This window comes from Centroberyx affinis, unplaced genomic scaffold (genome assembly GCF_046629955.1).
Source record: "Centroberyx affinis isolate AG114_WGS23_722 - 3 ecotype Tasmania unplaced genomic scaffold, CSIRO-AGI_Caff_v1 ptg004535l_1, whole genome shotgun sequence".
In the NCBI taxonomy this organism is placed as follows: domain Eukaryota; kingdom Metazoa; phylum Chordata; class Actinopteri; order Beryciformes; family Berycidae; genus Centroberyx; species Centroberyx affinis.
In genome coordinates, this window is record NW_027282173.1 from 61,836 (window position 1) to 82,339 (window position 20,504).

The following is a 20,504-nucleotide window of genomic DNA, read 5'->3' on the forward strand; positions in this document are numbered from 1 at the left end:
CATTGCCCCTTTTTGTTTGCGCTTAATAGTGCTCCTTTTTATCAGCTGGGAACAACAGCATCAGCCAGACTGATAACAAACAGTGACCCATGACCCCCAGGGAACTGAGGGAAGTGTGCGGAGAGAAAAAAATAAAAAAAATCAATGCTGATAAAAGAAAATGATGAGTGAAACGCAGCAAATAACATCAGTCTATCAAAATGTCATTCTGGAAACAATGAAACTGTGACTGCTTTCGCAGCACATATTGACAAATGCGGTCGGTCATGTGTGGACAAAAATGTGATAGAGCGGCGCTGATGTTAGCCGGGGAAAATGTTCCCTCTTGGCTCGTTCGGTAATGGTGTTTTCCAAAGGCTCCGTCAGTAGTGTAGACTGGGGGAGGTGAGGAAGAAATATGCAAAAAAAAAAAAAAGCACCGGGCTAGAGGGAATATTCATTTCCCTCAACCAAATGTGATCTGCTTTTGTTGAAATGAAATCACTGTGATAACTCTATTTCTAAGCGCTTGAATTCTTACTGTGCTGAATCACAGGACGATTTGTACAGCTCCAGTCTGTCACTACGCAGTGTGTTCTATCTCTAACATGATAAAACCATGAAGGCTGAGGGTTTGCCCTTTTTATCAAGACAAGTAATGTGACAAATATTTCCCCATGGGTCATGAATATACAGACGGAAGATAGGACACTACTCCACATTATTCCGTCTTTGTAGAATATATTATGCATATTTCAATGCGGTCCCAGCATGTTATATCATACAATTCTCCATATTTGCTCTCCTTATAGCAACCCTATCCTTGAGTAAACGTTTCTGTTAATTCCTAGCACGGCGCTCCGACCAGCGCTATGGTTTAATTTATCTAGCAATTTGGAACGGGCAAGAAATATAATATTGATTTTCATCTGCGAAACCCAGTACCAGAGTTGAGTTTATTAAACCGCTCTTAACTATGGGCCACGGCACATTAATATCTTTAGAAGCGTCTCTTATGGAACATAACCTGGAGCACATTTCCGTGACCAAAGATTGTCACTGCAAATAGTTTGTTGAAACATTAAAGTCTGTTTTCCTGAACCAAACTGTTATGAATAACAATGTGGAGAGTGTAACCAACAACAGGGGGACAAAAGAAGAAACTCGCTCCCTGTAGCAATATGCTAATCATCTCCCACTGCTGTAACCTTATCCCCTTCTTCCCTTACCATGTCCCTCCTCTCTCTCTCTCTCACACACTCTCTCTATCTCTCTCTCCCTCTTTCTCTCAGTCTTTAAGGCTTCGGGGAGAGGGAAGCGCGCAGCTGCTCTCCCCTCGACGTCCTCCGTATTCAAACGCCTCTTCCCGTTTGCTTCCTAAAAACATAATAGGATTTAAGGCCGGAGGCGGGCCCGGGTGTTTGTACAAAGGTGAGCAGTTTGTTTGAGGATGATATACATGCGGCCTCCGGGGTTTAAGGAGGCCAACATACCAGTTGCCGTGGCAGCAACCCCGTCTCTGCTGCTGACATCGCCCGACACACCAAGGGAACATGGATACAGGATAATTGATTAGCTCTGACTACCTTGTGTTGAGTGTCTGTGGCTTATTAGAATGCAGAAAGTCCTCCTAAATGCTTCCCATTGCCATTCCGCATTAATACTACTGCATGTGCATCCAAATGTAAAAAGAGGTTTTGTTTCATTTAGCTTTCAAAACAAGCATTAATGACTTCTTTGCTTTGCAAGATGCAGCGCAGTGATTTTAATTCATTCAGGAAAAAGCCTGCTGTGGCTTTCTAACATTTTTTTTTTCAAGTTTTTGATGCTTCATATAATTTGTTGTAACTGTTGTAGTGGCTCTTTCGCTATGCTCAGACGATTCTCAGTATGGTGAGGGGATGTAGCTCTATCAACATGTTCAGCAACACCCACTTGTAGCTGGCCACCATGTCCGAAGCTTAAGTATCCCATGTTGGTAACACTTTACAATAAGGGTCACTAAGTTAAGGGTTAGTTAATGCTTAATAAGCATTAACTAACCCTTAATTAACAGTTAACTAATGTGTCTGGTAATCATTTACTAATGGTGTTCATGTTAACTAAGGTATGAATTTATACATTATTTAATAGTCATGTTTATAAACTATTAAATAATGTATAAATTAATACCTTAGTTAACATGAACACCATTAGTAAATTACACATTAGTTAACTGTTAATTAAGGGTTAGTTAATGCTTATTAAGCATTAACTAATCCTTATTGAACATTAACTAACCCTTAACTCAGTGACCCTTATTGTAAAGTGTTACCCTAATGTTCACAGGCAGTGGACAAATGTTCAATGGGCACCGCAGACCAGGGATGCAGCAATTAACCGATGACACAGTTTTCTATCTTAGCATTTTAGAAGCTACGGTATGTTTGTCCGTGGTTCTATGCTTTTTTGAATTCAGCCATGTTTGTGTGGAGGCTACATTAGCTAACAGAGGAGACAACATCCCAGCTATTTATCCACCAAAAACTGACTTGCTGAAGAAGACTGATCACCATCCATCCTTTGTTTTCCGCACTATTTTTTTGCCTAAACTGAGGGGAATGATGCATCTCACCACTGCACTCCCAAAATGACACTGATCAGCCCAAGCGGGGACACTACATTATTTGTTCACTCCCGATTTTGACAAAACTTGGGGAAATAATGCATCTCACCGCAGCATTCCAGCATGCAAAACTACACTGATTGTCCGAAGGAGGAATTCCAATTACAGTTCAAAACAAGGGGTTATATTCGTTTGGACTGATTGGACCAGAGGGGGACTTGATGACATGTTTACTGTTGTTTTGTTTTTTTTCATTATAATGGTTAGCAAAGTTATAACAGTTTTTATTCTTATTTTATCATTCTTTTTACCTTTTTTTATCCAGGGAAAGTCAACAGAGCTCCATGCTCTTTTCCAACTGCTTCACATTCACACAGTTCCACCAACACGGTCTCACGGCAGTTCGTGAAATAGTCGCGAAAATTTAATCTATTGATTTGTGTACATGGACAAGATTTTTTTTCGTGAAATGAACACAACCTAAAAAAACGTGCCTCCACCACGACCTGAATTATGTTCCTCCACCACGAATTTGAAAACGTAAGTTTAGGCAAATAAAACTACTTGTGTTACGGTTAGTGTTAGGCAACTAAAACAATTTGGTTAAGGTTAGAGAAATGGTTTGGTCATGGTTAAATAAGAAAAATGTTCGTTAAAAATTTTAATGTGGCTTACGGTTGAAATGTACTTTGAACACGCAGGGAATCGAACCCCGGGCGTCGGTATCGAAGGCAAACATATGCGCCCATCCACCACCGTTTTAGTTCAATGTCACACTACTTCCTGAGTCGTGACTGACAGAAAAAAAAAAAGTGTTGCAGGCACAAAAGATACTTCCAATTGAAATACATTAGTTTGAAAGTTGTGCTGAGTGTCATGAAAAAAAATGAAAAATCGTCTCCATGTACACGAATCAATAGATAAAATTTTCGTGACTATTTCACAAACTGCCGTGAGACCGGGTTGGTTCCACACATTCACACTGGAAGCTGACCAGGGAAACCAGTCTTCTACTCTCAGCCAGTGGGAGCTGCCCAGTACAAACACAGTCTTCTACTGTCGGCTACTGGGAGCTGACCAGTACAACTACAGTCTTCTGCTGTTGGCCACTGGGAGTTGCCCAGTGCAAACACCGTGCACCTCGACTGTTGTTGAGGGAGGAGAGAGTGTTACTCATTCACTTTCCTCACCCACGCTTTCCCTAGCTGGTTGGGGGATTCACAAAACACTTACGCCTAACCTCTAAGCTACTACTGTCTCCAAGTATTTGGAAGTCAAATCTAAAAATGTCACATCAGTAGAACATTCAGGACCGAGACTAGTGACTCACGTCTAATAATTTATCACTTTGACCAAATGACATCTAGTCAGTCACGAGTCATTGCTCCACTTGTCCACAGAAACTTAGCGGATATCAGTTTGGAAGTTTTGATGGCAAATGATATCACATGCAGGGACTTTGCCATAGTTTAGGGTTTAATGAACTGATGCCTCCTTGCCACTAACCATCACTTCACTTCAGCTTCAGTCCCTCCTTCTAACCATAATGATAGTGTGTGTGTGTGTACCCTCCCGTCTCCCCTATTATCAACAAAAATGCACATTTTCAGAAAAGCATCTCTACTTTTTCCCTTTTTAAAGACCCTATCCTCATACAGCTTACGACAGTTTGATACTACTTGCTATGACGGATGCTATGAATTTTTGACACGAACGTTTTTTATCTCGGGCGTAAACGATGCTAAACTCTCTTCCGCGGATAAAAAAAAAAGGTGTGTAAACTGAGCGGAGGGTGGGTTTATACCCTCCGCCGCATCCCTGCTCGTCACTGCTTTCCTTTCCCCCGATATACTGTATTGACATTTCTGATTTCCAGTGCTTTGTCTATGGGAGTGGATATAAACATGCTGTTATTGCCGTTAGGTGGGGGTTGGGGGTTTAATGTTGCTTGGGCGGGATTCTTCGAGCAAACAGTCCCTCCGAGTGTTTGCAGAGCGAGCGCTGGAACACGAGGGGGTTAAAGAGGACATCCCTCCCGCCCACCACCCCCCACCCACCCCCGGTTGGAACCAATCTCCCTCCTTCAATGAGCCTTGTGTCCGTCTCTTTGCCCGCAATCCTCTAAATCTCGGCGCTGTCACGGCTGCTTGGGTACAGCCAGCTGGAGAGGCCGGAGACTTTTGGCAAGGATCAGACCGGGGAAGGTTGGGTTAAAGAGGTGTGTGTATGGGGGTGTGCGTGCATGCATATGTCCCTGTATATGTGTGTGTGTGTGTTTCTGTGTATATGTGCTGTGCATGTGTTTCTGTCTATGTATAGGCACGTGCTTCTGTGCATGTATGTGTTTCTGCATATGTATGTGTCTCTATGTGTTTGTGGATGTATATGCGTGTGTGTGTGTGTAACCGGAGGGGGATGTTAGGGTCATTCGTTGTTGTATATTTATATGACAGGATGCAAAGCTTTTGGATCTGTTTTTTTTTTTATCAAACTCCAGTAGCACATGACTGCCACCTGTTGTGAGTGAGGTGGTACTGCAGTCTGTGTATCCACACATCACACTGGGACTTGTCCTCAGCTCTGAAAGCTAAAAAAAAAAAAAAAGAGAGTAAATGAACAGTCTAGTAATTATATGGCTCAGAGTTGGGATTGCCCAAAAGCATTTTAAGGCAAAAAGGTCTTCTTTTTCCATTGGCTTACACTACCAGTTAAAAGTTTGGACACACCTGATTGAATGTTCTATGTTTTTCATTCTCTTCAAGCCATTTTAATCTAAAGGCTTCTGCTTAAATGCTTGAAATGTGTTTCTTAGACAAATATAAATAGTGAAGTTGATCCTATGTATGAATTTCTTCCCAAAGCCTTTGTCTTTCCATCAAGGCAAAGTGTGGCTACTTTAAAGAATCTAAAATACAAGATAGTTTTGATTTGTTTAACCCTTTTTTGGTCACTGCATAATTCCATTTGTGTTATTTCATAGTTTTGATGTCTTTACTAGTATTCTAAAATGTGAAAAATAGTAAAAAAAAAAAAATAAAGAAAAATGCGTGTGTCCAAACTTTTGACTGGTAGTGTATGTTGGAGCAAATCTGATCTGAGCACCAACCTGCTTTTTGGGAAACTCACAGCTCTTGAGTTCATTTTATTATTGATATTGTTTGATTGAAGATTGATATTGTTATGCTGATATTTAGCATCTTTTCATTTTCAAACCGTTTTCTTGACCAAAAAATTACAAGGATTCAGTGTTTCCTCTATATTTTTATTCTTGTCAGGGTGGAAAAGCCTCTGAAACTGCATTTAGACCATGGGATACTAAAACTCTCCATTGAAACCCAATAATGATAATGATGATGATGATGATGATGATGATTATAATAATAATAGTAAAAAAAAATCATTCATGTGAAATCTGATCAAAATGTCTCATTAGAATCAGTTCAGGTTAAGGTCTTCCCATAGACAACCAGTGTAGAAATGATCAATTCTAAAATAAATATGTAATCAATCAAACAGCATCATATCCATCATATCAGAGGTGGACCACACTGACTGGACCAGATCCCATTCTTAAATAAAACGGCAGTACAATGCTGGCCCTGTATATCGGTCTAACCCTAGTAATTACATGCCTCAGGGTTCGGTTTCCCAAAAGTATTTTAACACAAAAAGTCATCTTTTTCCCACTGAAGCAAATCTGATCTGAGCACCAACATGCTTTTTGGGGAACTCAGTCCCATTCGATTCAGTTTAGTTCATTTCACACCCGGGTCTCTCTCTTCCTCTCTCAGTCTGTCCTTTTCATGCCCACCGTAGCACTTTGCCCTCCACCGCAGGGTGTTTTCCTGCCTGCCCTCTGGTATCAGGCATCGTGTTCTCCAAAATAGGCTCTGTCCTTACTTTTCAAAGGTGGCTGTAATAGTTTAGACTCGAGCTGCTGGTTATAACTCATAAAGCAAGTAAAAAAAATAAATAAAAAAATACCTTCTAGCTCTTAATCTATTTCGTTTCCTTGCATTTTCTCCTACGTGAACGCTCGATGGTGACAGCAATATTGTAAAGACACAGACCTTGCACTGTTTTTTTGTTTTTTTTTGTTATTTTGGTGATTTAGGAAATTGAATGTTATTCTAAGTTGCTCTGGATAAGAAAAGTCTGCTAAATGCCTAAAAGGTACACAGTTCCTCTCTCTGTTTAAGTTGTTTTGAGTCTTCATTTCTCTCCATGCTACTGCTTCTAAATCTATCTATCTATGGATCTAGTAATATGTTAGGCAAGTATGAAAATAATGAATTACAGCATTATGAGGATATGCCAAGTAACAGCAGCAGAACTGACTGCGACAAAGAAAAAATAAATGAAAATCATGAAAATATGCTAAAACAAATAAGAGATATATGTTATAAGTGGAAAAATTATAAAATGATCTAAATATATGCAATATATAACAAACGAGAGAGAATATGGGAATAAGAAGAAAACAATGATGTGAATGTATGGCTTATAGGCTATCTATCTATCAATCTATCAATCAATCTATGAGTAAAAGTATGAAAAATAAAATTAATTACAGCATTAACGAGAGAATTACTAATGACCCCACTCTCACTCATTTTTCTATTTGATGCATGGATTGTAAGTATGTATAATGTTTTATGTTGTCTTTTTATGGTGAAGCCAAAGGCATATTTCCAGGCATGGACAAAGTTTCGTATTCACATTCGTATTCGTATTCGTATTTGTACTCGTATGTGGGAAACCATGGCCATGGCACCATATGCCTTGCCATACCCAGCTGATGCCCATGTGTGCAGGTACAAAGTGTATTTGTGTCAGTGTTGCATGCAGCAGACACATAATCTCTGCTCTGCTGTCCTTCATGATAACACTGCTCGGCTGTCTTCCTTTCTGACTTCCCTGTCTGTCTGCCTGACGCTCTGACCGGCTTATCTCAGCTCCCTGACAGCACACATTGCTTTGATCATATATATTATACCTGAAGCTTCAACCCTCTCCTGCGCCTGGTTTGTTTCTCTAAGCTGAGAATGACAAAAAAAAAACAGATGAAACAAAAGGTAAAGAAAGGCTATTTATCAAAGGACATGAACGCAGCAGAGGGAAGGGAAGAGGGAAGGAGTGGAGATGGTCAAAGTTAATCCTTTAGACTCCCATAGCAGCGGGGAGTGCATTTTACTGTATCTGATCCATGAAAATACATGAAAATACACTTCTTTGATCACAGCCTCTGAAATGTGAGATTCACACTAGGAAGACTGTACTGATATACGTTTAAAATGGCACTTGCAAGCCTCAAAAAGACAGTTACCAAAGCAAGCTAGCTAGTTTAGATGCAGTTTCTAGCTAGCACAATGCTAGCTAAAAACAATATAGTCTAGTCTAGTTTTTCATTTCAAAGATAGCTGTACATTGTAAAATCTTTTAGTGGATGTGTAGCTACATCCAATAATATTTGTACCGTCTTAACAACGGAGGTGGGATATTTCCACTGATATTGTTTGCATAGTAAAGCTGGATGTTGGCTAGCTAAGTGTCGTCAGATTGTAACAATATCTTTGTCTAACATAGTAATTATACTTTAACTGGAGAATAGTTCATCTGATAAGTAAAACAGGCAATTCCTGACCGAGGAAATGCAATTGACAGAACAAATAGCTCAATTTGTGTTGTGTGTTAGTGATGAATAATTTTATAATTATTATTATCTTAATTGGAATTCAAACAGGCTTAATCTTATTTCAGTCTTTACTTTGTCCCAAACTGACATTCCAAACTGAAAAAAGTATCTAGCCTTACAAAATATTAAAACTTGTATTTGTATTTTATACACTTTTCTAGTCTTATATGTTCACAATGGAATAAAATTCACTAGAAAAACAACAGCTACTGTAGCCTGCTTACTGTAGGCCTACAGGCAAAATCTAAGTAAGCTGTGTGGACATGATCTAAAAGTCAGTATTCTCAGTGGAAATGCAAGTACAACAAAAGCCCACATCTCCACTAAATTAGTCTTCTGTCTGTCCTTTTCCATCTTTTCAGTTGATGGTGCTGTACAACTGTATGATATAGAAGGTGTATAGTTTTTTATAGCATCATCTTGGTTCCTGTCACCCCTCCCCCTCTCTGGCGTTTTTGTCTTTACGGAAGTAGATAAACGTATTGGAAGTGCGATTTTTTTTTCCACCTGTCGTTGCCAGAAACTCTGAAAGCTTTAGCTCCGTTTTGCACTGGAAGAACAGCGCCCTCTTCCTGTTTTGTGCCGTAAAGCAATCCAGCAGATTTTCCCGCCAAATCCGACCCGATGTTACACAATGTAAAATGCAGTGTAGAGGCTTGGTCAAGCAGTAGTCTCATTAGGGTAATTGCACGAATGTCTCAAAATGAATGAGGTAATGATTTATTAACGTTAAAATGATACACCTTTAATATGTTCTTGATACACTGAAATTGTCAGTTGTGTTATGTTTAATGCCCCTCATTTGCTATATTATTTAGAGTCTTTGTTTTCTTTGCTGTATCCTATTCCGATTTTTACAGGTTTGCAGGTGGCATTAACGCTTCTCTTTCACTTCTGGCTGGCTGCTCGCTAAAACTGAAGTGTACCAGAGCATATGGACAAAAAAAAAAAAATGAAAATACTGTAACTTAGTATTCCCCTCTAACAGAGTCAGCCTGGGTTCTGCAGCAGATGTAACCTTGTATTTACCCTTGTCTGGTTGCTAAGAAATGTGAGGTCACTCAGTCACTCAGATCATAAGGGGGCAGCTGCTCCAGAGGAAGCTGGGAAACACAGATTATGGAGGATCTGTGTTTCGTATGTCAACAAATCCATACCCTTCAGGAGCAGCATCCGTCCTAAACCTGACATATAAAACCACTTGACATAAAACCAGTAAACACATGCTGGAGGTGCTGTGCAGCTTCTCTCTTTCTCTTTCGCTTTCTGTCTGTCACACTGTCGATAATAATAATGATGATAATAATACTTACATTTGAATTCGATATGCTTGATTCAGCCCCAAGGTGGAAGAGCGGCACAGGGGATTGAATTGGCTCCTCAATAATAATACTAATAATAATGGAGAAATAACTATGTCTAAGTAGTATAACACAAAGTGCTGTAAAGTGGTAAAGGAATAGTTAACCCAAAAATGAAAATTCTGTCATCATCTCCTCCCCCTCATGCCAGTTGAAACACAGGTGAAGTTTGTCCATATAACACACAGGGAGGTTGCCAGCACAACTCCATAGCAGCCTTCTCCAAAACAATTGGAGTCAGTGGGGACCAGTTCTTCAGAGTTCCAAAAAGACCTACAGTATATTTACACCATCATTTAGTGCAAATCTTAACTACAGCTGATTGATTTGCAACAAATAATGGTGTATAGGTCTTTCTATTCACAGTGTGATTGTTTGGCTGTTTTTGTTTTGGAACTCTAAAGAACTGGTCCCCATTGACTTCAGTTGTTTTGGAGAAGGCTGCTATGGAGTTGTGCTGGCAGCCTCCCTGTGTGTTATATGGACTAACAAACTTCACCTGTGTTTCATTTGGCATGAGGGTGAGCAGATGATGGCAGAATTTTCATTTTTGGGTGAACTATTCCTTTAAGGAGTGTTAACAGCATGAACCCAAACCCTACATCTTTCATTTCGTACCAGTGTAGAACCGAATATGTGTTTTCCTTCAAATGTAACACAAGCCTCCATTGAGAAAAACACATGAAAATGTTAACTATTGCCCTCCAGCGGACCTCGTTTCTTCATAAAGAACACTGTGGACACGTCCTTTTCACTATTTTCCTACAGTTTCCACCTAGTTAAGTCTGTCTGCCAAAATACAGCTCTTTGTCCATCAGCCCTTATCTTATCACTAACCCGGTCTCTAACAGTTGCCTCTGGCTACGGTTCAAAGTGTCCTCGACTTCAATTCAGACGGAGAGAGCTCAATGTATTTCAGTGTTTTGATGGCTCTCCAGGGTCAGGGCGCTTGTCTGCTCCTTTGTCTCCTCATCTTCCACCGGCAGTGGGTGGTGGTATGACTCACGCCAAAACACATTCGCTGTCACCAATGCTAGCCTTTTCTGTCCCTCTCAAAAAAAAAAAAAAATCCACACGGGAGTCGTCGCCTTTTGCCACAAAACGCTCGCGCCTTATTCAAAAAGCAAAAAAAAAAAAACACGATGCGTTTCGAAGACTTGTTTTGACCGCGATCGCGTTCGAGGCTCATTAACGACATCGCTTAATAAACCGCACAGGGCTGCGGAGTGCAGATGCTCCCGGCGGAGGAGGGGGGGGGGGGAGGGGAGGGGGAGGGGGAGGGTTGCTTTGCATAACAGAGCTCCGCTTGTCACTTACAGTATTGTAGATCTCACATGACGGAGGTTACGGAGAGGTTATCGCGTCTCTGGTGGCCTCGGTCGTTAAGCCATGAAGGGATTTTCCCTGGAAATGCGTTTGCGTAATGTTGTTGTGACATGTACTGTACCTGAGGTAGCAGTTGCAGCAGCAGCACTGCATCCTCAAGAGGGGTCAATCTACTTTGAAAACTGCAGGGGAGCGCAGCAATATATATATATATGCGTGTAGGAAATTTTCAAGTCCAGAGCAGGCTATAAACCGGTGGTCTCAACATGGGGTCCGGGGTCCACCAGGGGTCCTCGACAAATTGATGAATTATTAAACCGTTATTTCATTTACAAGAAGTTAACACCATTAGAGAATGTAGAAGAATGACTGTTTTGATCATATTTTCACTATCTCTCTACCTACAAAGATAGTCATGGAAATCTGGACAAAATTGAACAATACAAATATTGTCAGATTTGGGTCAGAGAGAGAAAATCTCACAAAAAGGGGGTCCGTGGCCCAAATGTGGACTAAATTAGGGGTCCTTGATATGAAAAAGGTTGAGAAGACCACATAGCAGACTTTATTTTGAGGCGTGTACTCTTACATAGGCTACCTTCTCACGGCGAGGGACATCAATATCAGCTGCAGGTAGAGAAGTGAAGATGAAGTGATCTAATGACTTTGACTAAAAGGGGGCACAACAACACTTTATGACCTTGAACTCTGCAGGCAAAGGGGGGGATTTTCAGACGGGCCAAATAGAAAAAGCATCTTTTATTCAGAGCAGTGTGTTGTGATAAAGCGTAATGAAAAGAAAAGGTCTCCGACGCTAGATGCTTTCATTTACAGAGATGGAAAGTGGTAGTCCGTGGCAACAGGCGGAGGGGGGGGGGCGGGGGACGGGGACGGGGGGGGCTGGCAGAAGGCGAGAGGGAGGGTGCAACTGTAGGTACACTTCAGTCAATAGGGAATGGCAGACCGGAGAGGAGAAAAGGAGGCGAGGGAGATGAAAAAAGAGGGGTGGAAAGAGAGGGAGAGAGGAGAGGGGAAGGGAAAATCAATAAAGTCATCAAACATGAATTGCGCGCTGAAATGACTTCTTAAGTCCCATCAGGAAGGCGAGTGGGAGGTAGAGATGCAGTGGGGGAACCTGGACGCCGACTTCTGAATGTCCTTCAGCGGCACTGACACTCAATCACACTGATCTCACCTCTATTCTGTGCTCACAGCAAACCGCCGCGCACTGGAAGGACATCTCTCCGGTCTCTCAGAAGGCTATTCATCCTGATGTTCTCTCCGTTGCCGCCGCTCTCTGTCTTTGCTCTATCTAGAAGTATCCATCCCCCCCACCCTTCTTTCCGGTCTTTAACCTTAATCACAGGGTGCAGTGGGTGGCACGGCATGTCCAGCGTGAGCAAGGGGTGGACAGACCGAAATAATCCTGCACAAGTAGAATTGCTAGTTACTTTGCTGAAATTTGACTTAAGTAGATGTAAAAGTACTGGTGTAAAAATCAGCATAAGTAAAAGTAAGAGCTAGCTAATTAAGTACCTCATTAAAAAAAATATATACTCAGTAAAATTTACTGAAAACCTGGGGCCAGTTGCATAAAGCTAGTTTAAGACTAGTCTAAGCCTTAGACTGGTCTTAGATTCTCAGGTTGGAATAGTCTAATTAAGAGTGCCTGTTACTTAAATATTACAACTGACTTATTTTGAGGTAGGAAAGTTAGCCACCTTCCTCCCAGCTAATCTTGAGTTAAGAACTTTGTTGTTATGGCAACGAGTCGGCCTAACTGTCCAAGTGGGATGTTTAAATACTGAAGCTGTTTCATACAAGATGCCAAATCTTTGGTTTTTGCGAAGGGTCTGAAGAAGAACGAGTCTTTAGAGACAGAAACAAGCCATTAGAGATCTATAACAACCAAGAAGTAGTAGGAACAGGTAAATATAAATGTCTATAGCAAGTTTGACTTAAAGTCACATTTAAGTCTAAGACCAGGTCTATCTTTATGCAACTGGCCCCTGTTGTTACATACAATCTTGCAATGCAAAGAGGACAAGACAACAGAGAGTTCATGTCATCCTTTGATCTATCATTTCCTCCACATGCTTTAACAAAGTTTGAAGCAAATGCACTTTGCAATTGACCAGTTTCTGATCCAATGCTGGCAGAACGCTTCCAAAATTTGTACTCTGGATGTGATTTAAAATGTAATGAAGTAGGCTATGTCGTTATGTCATTATAGGCTATGTCAAAACATGCTTCAGGAACAGTGGCATTGCTAACTGTGTGTTCCCCATCAACTTCTCTGGGTAACAGCCGTGATCTAGGAAGTCCATATATGCTGTGTGCAAAATTGCATTGAGATTGGATCAACTTTGCGTGACTAATTTTGAAAAAACAGGTTTTGCGTAAAATTCAAAATGCCACGAAAACTGTCATGGTGGAAATGAAAACTTTCAATGTGTAATGGATTTGTGAGCCAAGGAATCTGAGGAAAAATTAAATTGATTCTAGACCTCACAGTTCAGGAGTTATTGGCCAAAATGTAAAGTTGCTTGTTATAGCTGATTCACTGTTTCGAAACGCTCGAAACACCGCACACTGGCGCACACATCTACTGGTTAAATGTGTGTAAATGCAATGGGAAGACCCAAAACAACACCTATAATGATTCAACGATTTGGACATTACTTGCTTTACTTTATATTTTCATTTAAGAGTAGTCTAAAATATCCTGAAATAAACAGACCTGAAGTTATGTAGAATATGGAGGCCTTCATATGGTTGTATTTTAATCATTTTCATGATATCATTTATATGGGCTATGACAGTAGTATCTTATATACAATATTTATGTTCTATTTGTAGACTTTATAGACATATATAAGAAGGCATTTATATGCTTATATCTTCATTTGTGTATGAAATACTGTAAACTTCATTTGTATATGAAATACTGTAAACTTCATTTGTATATGAAATAAACATTTGTGTATAAAAGTAGTGTATGGAATAGAAAATTCCGAGGGTTATCAGGATTTTTTTTTTATTGAAGAAAACAATTTGTAGTTGTTTGTAACCTTGGTCTCTTTCTTCCTCCCTCCATTTCTCCAGATCAACAAAATCTCTCTGAATATCAGCGAAAATGACTCTTGTCTCCATGAAAACCCACAACATTTGGACATTTTTATTTGTTTTTATTGTAAATATTAGCGGGAAGGCACATCAGGTGATCTGCAGGAAACCTGGAATAACTGACTGCAGATCAGCCAAATCTCGTTTGAATCAGTCAGTTCGTATGAGCCTAAGTTATGACAACTGATTCGAGATCAGTAGTTGCCATAAATTTGACACAGGTTCACTTTAGGCTTGACCCCCTAGCGTCCAATCACCAAAACTTCGACACATTTCCAAACAATATGACGTAATGAAGCTTCGTTTGCTGAAATCATGTGACTTGGTCCACCCATCACTAGTACTAGTACCTTTAGGTAGGGCTGAACAATTAATCAAAATTTTATCGAAATCGCAATATGGCCTACTGCAATTTTCAAATCGCAGGAGGTGCAATATTTGTTAAAGGCGAAATGTGTGTCAAAATAGCATTTTAAATGAAATATTGTGGTGCTGCAGAGATGTCCTGGCCTACACATCATATTCTACAGACTTAAGAAAACATCTTTGTTTGGTACAGATCCCCGCAAAAATCACACCATAATCATTTTAATACGTTTTTTAATGAAAACGAGGATAATGATGTAAAAATGATCATTCCCTCTAATATCGCAAATCATATTGCAATTGCAATATCAGTCAAAATAATCGCAATTAGATATTTTTTCAAAATCGTTCAGCCCTAGTTTTGGGTGAGAAGAAGAAGAAAAGGAAGAACAACAGCAACAAAAAACAGGGAGTAGGCTAATTGTAATTTGATACGTCTACCACTACACATGAGCATGGGTGTTGGGAAAGGAGAAGAGGTAGATGCTAGGGGAGGAATATTTCCCATGCTCTTATGACAATCTACATCATCTTCCTTCTCTTGCTCTCTCTCTCCTACCACTCATCCTTGTACCTTTCCTTCCTCTCATCTACCTCACCCCCTTGCTTCCCTTTCCTGCCGCCTCTGTCATTTCCTCCCTTTCCTCTCCATCACGTCGCCGCCCTCTTCTCTTGGTTTAGTGTATTGCTTCGAGTGTCCAGAGGGCTGTGTGTTTGCTCGAGGGCCAAAGTCATCATTTCTGTTGGAACTGGGTCTATGCCTTTGGGGTTGGGGGGGGGGGGGGGGGGGGGGGGGGGGCGGGGGCGGCAGCCGTGATTGGCCGGTCGACGCTGCTTCACACAAGTGCTGCATACTGACAGGAACGGGGCCCGTTGAAGGGTTCACACTCCAAATGAGGTCGCAGCGCCTCGCCGTTCAGTTTGGCATTCAGACAGCCCTCCTCTCATTCTTATTCAGCCCTCAGCTTTCAGTACAGGCTGCCATTGTTGACCAGCCTAATAGCTTTCTCACAGAGTCTGGGAGACGTCTTTGATGAGTCAATAAAAACACTTTGCATAGCCAAACAAGCCAGGCCGAAATCTCATCAGGGAAATGTTGTATCGCATTGTATCGGTTTTTCCTGCGTGCTGCAAATTCATCTTTTTTTCTCTCTCTCGCCCGGCGTCTCCAGTGCCCTCTCACACACCGAGGTCTGAAAGCCACATAGTGAACTGCGTAGACGGGCTGACATGCCGATAACAACTGTTTAAATGGAGCCATCTCACAGAGATTAGAGATGCTCCCCAGAGTGGTGTTTAATACACGTCGAATAACAATATCATCTGTGCTTTATAGGGCTGCAACTAACGATTGTTTTCATTGACGATTACTCTGTCGATTATTTTCTCGATTAATCGATTAGTTGTTTGGTCTATAAAATGTCAGAAAACGGTGAAAAATGTGGATCAGTGTTTCCCAAAGCCCAAGATGACGTCCTCAAATGTCTTGTTTTGTCCACAACCCAAAGATATTCAGTTTACTGTCATAGAGGAGGAAAGAAACCAGAAAATATTCACATTTAAGAAGCTGGAATCAGAGAATTTTGACTTATTTTTCTTAAAAAATTACTTAAACCGATTAATCGATTATCAAAATAATTGGCGATTAATTTAATGGTTGACCACTAATCGATTAATCGTTGGAGCTCCAGTGCTTTACTTACAGATCAACATGTGGTAAGTCCCACTGGGGGGGGGGGGGCAGAGGTTAAAAAAAAAAAAAAAAAAGGTCATATGGACAGAGTAGGACGAAAGGCCCATGGAGTGTGGGAGAGATGTCTGCATCATTCACTGCTTGTGTCTTTGAAGGAAGAGCTTTTGCCTTCCCACGATTTTTCAATCCCGCTTTGCAAATGCGGGAGCGTTAAATGAGCTGTTGTGGCGGGGGATGAAGGGACGGGAAGAAAGGAGGAGAAACGACTTTGCTCTTCCAGCCGCAGACACAAGTCTGGGTGTACGCACTCACGCACGCACAAATGGAAAACCCATTTTCCAGTTATCCCTTTACTCGACTTCACGTAGTATCTGTCTGTTGTGTTCTTTTGCTGCACCTGCTTCTTTTGGTCCAGAACTGGAGAGGGAAAAAAGCCTTGTTTTCAAGTACAGTCAGAGGAAAACGAAGCCAGGAAATGTGTGTGACTAGATGGGGAAATGAGGTCGGGGAACCCATGGGTGAAAAGGGGGAACCATATGAATAGGTTCATTCTGACAGGGGCCCGTGCTAAAAGAGGGGTGGGTCTGTTGGAGGCAGTCTGTCACACATACATTAGGAAAGGGGAGGCCGGCATGGAGCAAAGGCACACACTGAGAATGGTACGAGAGTGACAGGGTTCAAGAGGCAGGAAGGCTTGATGAACTGGTGGGTTGGGCTGCGATTTATTTTAGAACGGAAGAGATACAATGCTCTCAGTTCATGGATAAGAAGAAAGAGAGAGAGAGGAAGAAAGAGAGAGAGAGAGAGAGAGAAAGGACTGCTTTGAGGATGTAAGCCAAATCAGGAGTAAGGGCAAAAACAAACACCGATAGGATAAAATCTAAGATAAACTCCAGAGAGGGAAAATAAAATCTCTAATATCACATTACCTGCAGCTAAAACTCGGGAACCGTACTCTCCTAATTAACAATGTAGTCAAATGAGTTGAGCCGTGATGTAAACAAGTGTGCGATGGGGTCATTGGCACGGTAAGTATCCAGTTTAGATAGAGCTACATCATCAGCTGCACTGTAATATAATGGCCAATGCGGGAAGCTCAGAGGAGCTAACTAGATTTAGCCCAAACCCAGCAGCGCAAGCATATTTTCTACTGCTCTCACCAGAAGCAAGTGAGGCTTTTTACAGCTGTCTTTATCGGGGATTTTACGCTTTACAAAATGACCAGCTCAGCAAAGGACAGAGATGGGAGACAGGGACAATAGAAAGTAAAAAACTGTTAGAAAGGCTGACTGAGGAATATACAGTGTGTTTGACTGGTTGTACCCTACAGATGGATTTGAAGATAAATGGAGACAAAGGAGGAACGTTCGGTTGTACAATTTGCTATTTGGATAGTTAAGCTGACTTACTGCTGCTTGTGTGTGTTTGGCTGTGTTCTTTAGCCCAGTGGTTCTCAACGTGGGGTCCGGGGACCACCGGAGGTCCTTGAGGGGGTTCCAGGGGGGTCCCCAGCAAATTAATGAACTTAAGCTTCAGCATTATTTAATTTACAAGTTAACACAATTGGAGAATGTAGAAGAATGACTGTTTTGATCATAGTTTCTCTGTTATCTCTCTACCTACAACACAGATAGTCATGGAACTCTGGACAAAATCATATCTGACAATAAAGATATTCTCAGATTTGGGTCCAAGAAATAAAACCTCATCAAATGGGGTCATGGCTCTCATGTGGACATATTAGGGGTCCTTATGAAATATGAAAAAGGTTGAGAATCACTGCTTTAGACATTGCGTGAAGTGACTAAATCACATTTACAAATGCGGCTACACAGGCCAGTTGTGCCAAGTCGAACTCCCATCAGCAGCATGTGTCGGCTTTAAAAGAGTTCTGTCAATCTTTTATATGTGAGTTTTCAAAGCAACTAAGAGAGTAACAAAGAGAGCCCAATTAGTCGGCGGCTGGATCACAAGAGCATCCATCACAAGAACTGTAAAATGATTGAATGTGTCAAGAGAACAGTCTGGGAAGTCATGACGACGATGCCAAAACACAGACAAACTGTATCAGCGAAGGGGAGCAGTGGTGGCAAGTGGAAGCTCACCAACAGGGACAGATGGACAGAAAACGACAGACTAAGACATGACCACAGTTCAACACAGTTCAGGACTTGGTGACAGCCTTCCAGGGAGGCTTCCATCGCTGTTAGCACCGTGGCGTCACAGCCAGAGGGATGCAGGTTTGATTCGCAGTCCTCTGTGTCGAGTTTACATGTTCTCCCCTCGCATTCTCCTGGGTTTCCTCCCCACAGTCAGCTGGATTGGAGACTCTAAATCAGTGATTCTCAACCTTTTTCATAACAAGGACCCCTAGTTTAGTCCACATTAGGGCCACGGACCCCCATTTGATGAGATTTTGTCTCTCGGACCCAAATCTGAGAATATTTTTACTGTTAGATATGATTTTGTCCAGAATTCCATGACTATCTGTATTGTAGGTAGAGCGTGTTGTAAATGAAATAATGCTGAAGTTTAACAATTCATCAATTTGCCGGGGACCCGCTGGAACCCCCTCAAGGACCCCTGGTGGTCCCCAGACCCCACATTGACAACCCCTGAGGTAGCGTATTCAACATTGCAAGGTTATGACAAGCTAGGCAGTGCTGTGCTACCTCACAGGGCGTGGTCCTCAGGTCAAACAGACACAAGGACATTCACCAAAGGTTTGTGCAGGAAAGAGTGCGCTATATCATCAATATCATCAATCAATCATCATAATTCTGAAGAAGTTTAACAATTCATCAGTTTGCTGGGGACCACCTGGAAACCCCTCAAAGAACCTGCTCTAAATTGTCCATAGGTACGAACAGGAGTGTCAAACACTCCTCACTTGGTACAGTGCGACCAGATGAAGCACGAAAAAATAGGCGAAGATTCCAAGAGGTGTGGTCATAGATCGTCCCTACAAACTGCGGACGTGTGTCGTACAATTCTGAAACTGTCTCTAGCAATTTTTCCTCCATTTGCTTCACCTTCCCAGCTGGCAACCCCCCTTCTTTGTTTCTATTGGACATGTGTGGGTTTCATCACAGCAAAAGTTCTGCGGGTGCAAGAGTGTCGAGCTAGCGCAGCGGAAATTCGGGGTCATGGATCGTGCCGGGGTCCGTCCGTCCGTCAAATGCGATATCTCAGGTAATACCTCACACACCGCTGATCTGATTTTGATGAAACCTTGGAGGGACAATGCATATTCGCACTGTGTTCTGCAAAGTCCTCTGAGACATGCACTACACTTGACTTGTTCCAGCGTTTACCAAAAAAATACACTGATTGGCCTGATGGGGATGCTATACTCAAAGGTCAAAATTTTGAAGTCAAATGAGTTATCTCAGACACTACTGGTGACACTACTGGTCCAATTTTGACGAAACTTGGAGGGATGATGCATTTTGGCACTGTGTTCTGGTATTTAAAAGATTACACTGATTGGCTTGATGGGGGCGCTATAATTAAAGTCAAAATTTCCAAGTTTGAAAGGCCATAACTCCTACACTTCCAATTGGCACAAAAACCTGCTTTACACATCCAGCTATTGTTACAAATCACACTGATTGGCCTAATGGGGACGGTATATTTAAAGGTCAAAATTTTGAACTCAAACATAATATCTCAGACTCCACACACCAGATCAATAGCCAAATGAAAACCTTACCACACATATATCCTGTGAAACTAAGTGGTATCATCCGATAAGCACAGGAAATATTCGAAACGTTCTAACCCCTTGGGCCAATTAGTAAATACGGATGGGATGATATATCGAAATTCAATATCGCAATGCAAAAATGTGACAGTACGTATTGTAGGGCAGAAAAATGAATCGTGTTTTATTCTGCTGTAGTAATCACAAATGAGACGGCTTGACCATCACAATTTCACAAGCTCTCCATCCATATTATATTATTTGCACTTTGCAGTGACATTTTTAATTTGTCGTTTACATTCTAGCGAGCCAATACCATCGCTAGAAAGCTATGTGGCTCAGAAATAAACAGAATTCTGCACAGTAAGCCATTGACCCTTTATTACATCATATCGTATTGAATATCGCGTATCGGATCGTATCGTGAGATAAGCATATCGTCCTGTAGTAAAAATTCAATCAGTAATGAATGAGATATGATGTGACAGCACCCAAATGAATCCAAAATACAAAGAACTCTATACTGTAAAGCATTGGGTGACATCATTTTTAACTGATAAGCCCAGCCACTCTCAGCAGATACTGTGACCATGCTGCTCTGCTTGCTTTGAGTCATTAGACCAACCGTGGAAGAGGAATGCGCTGCCAGG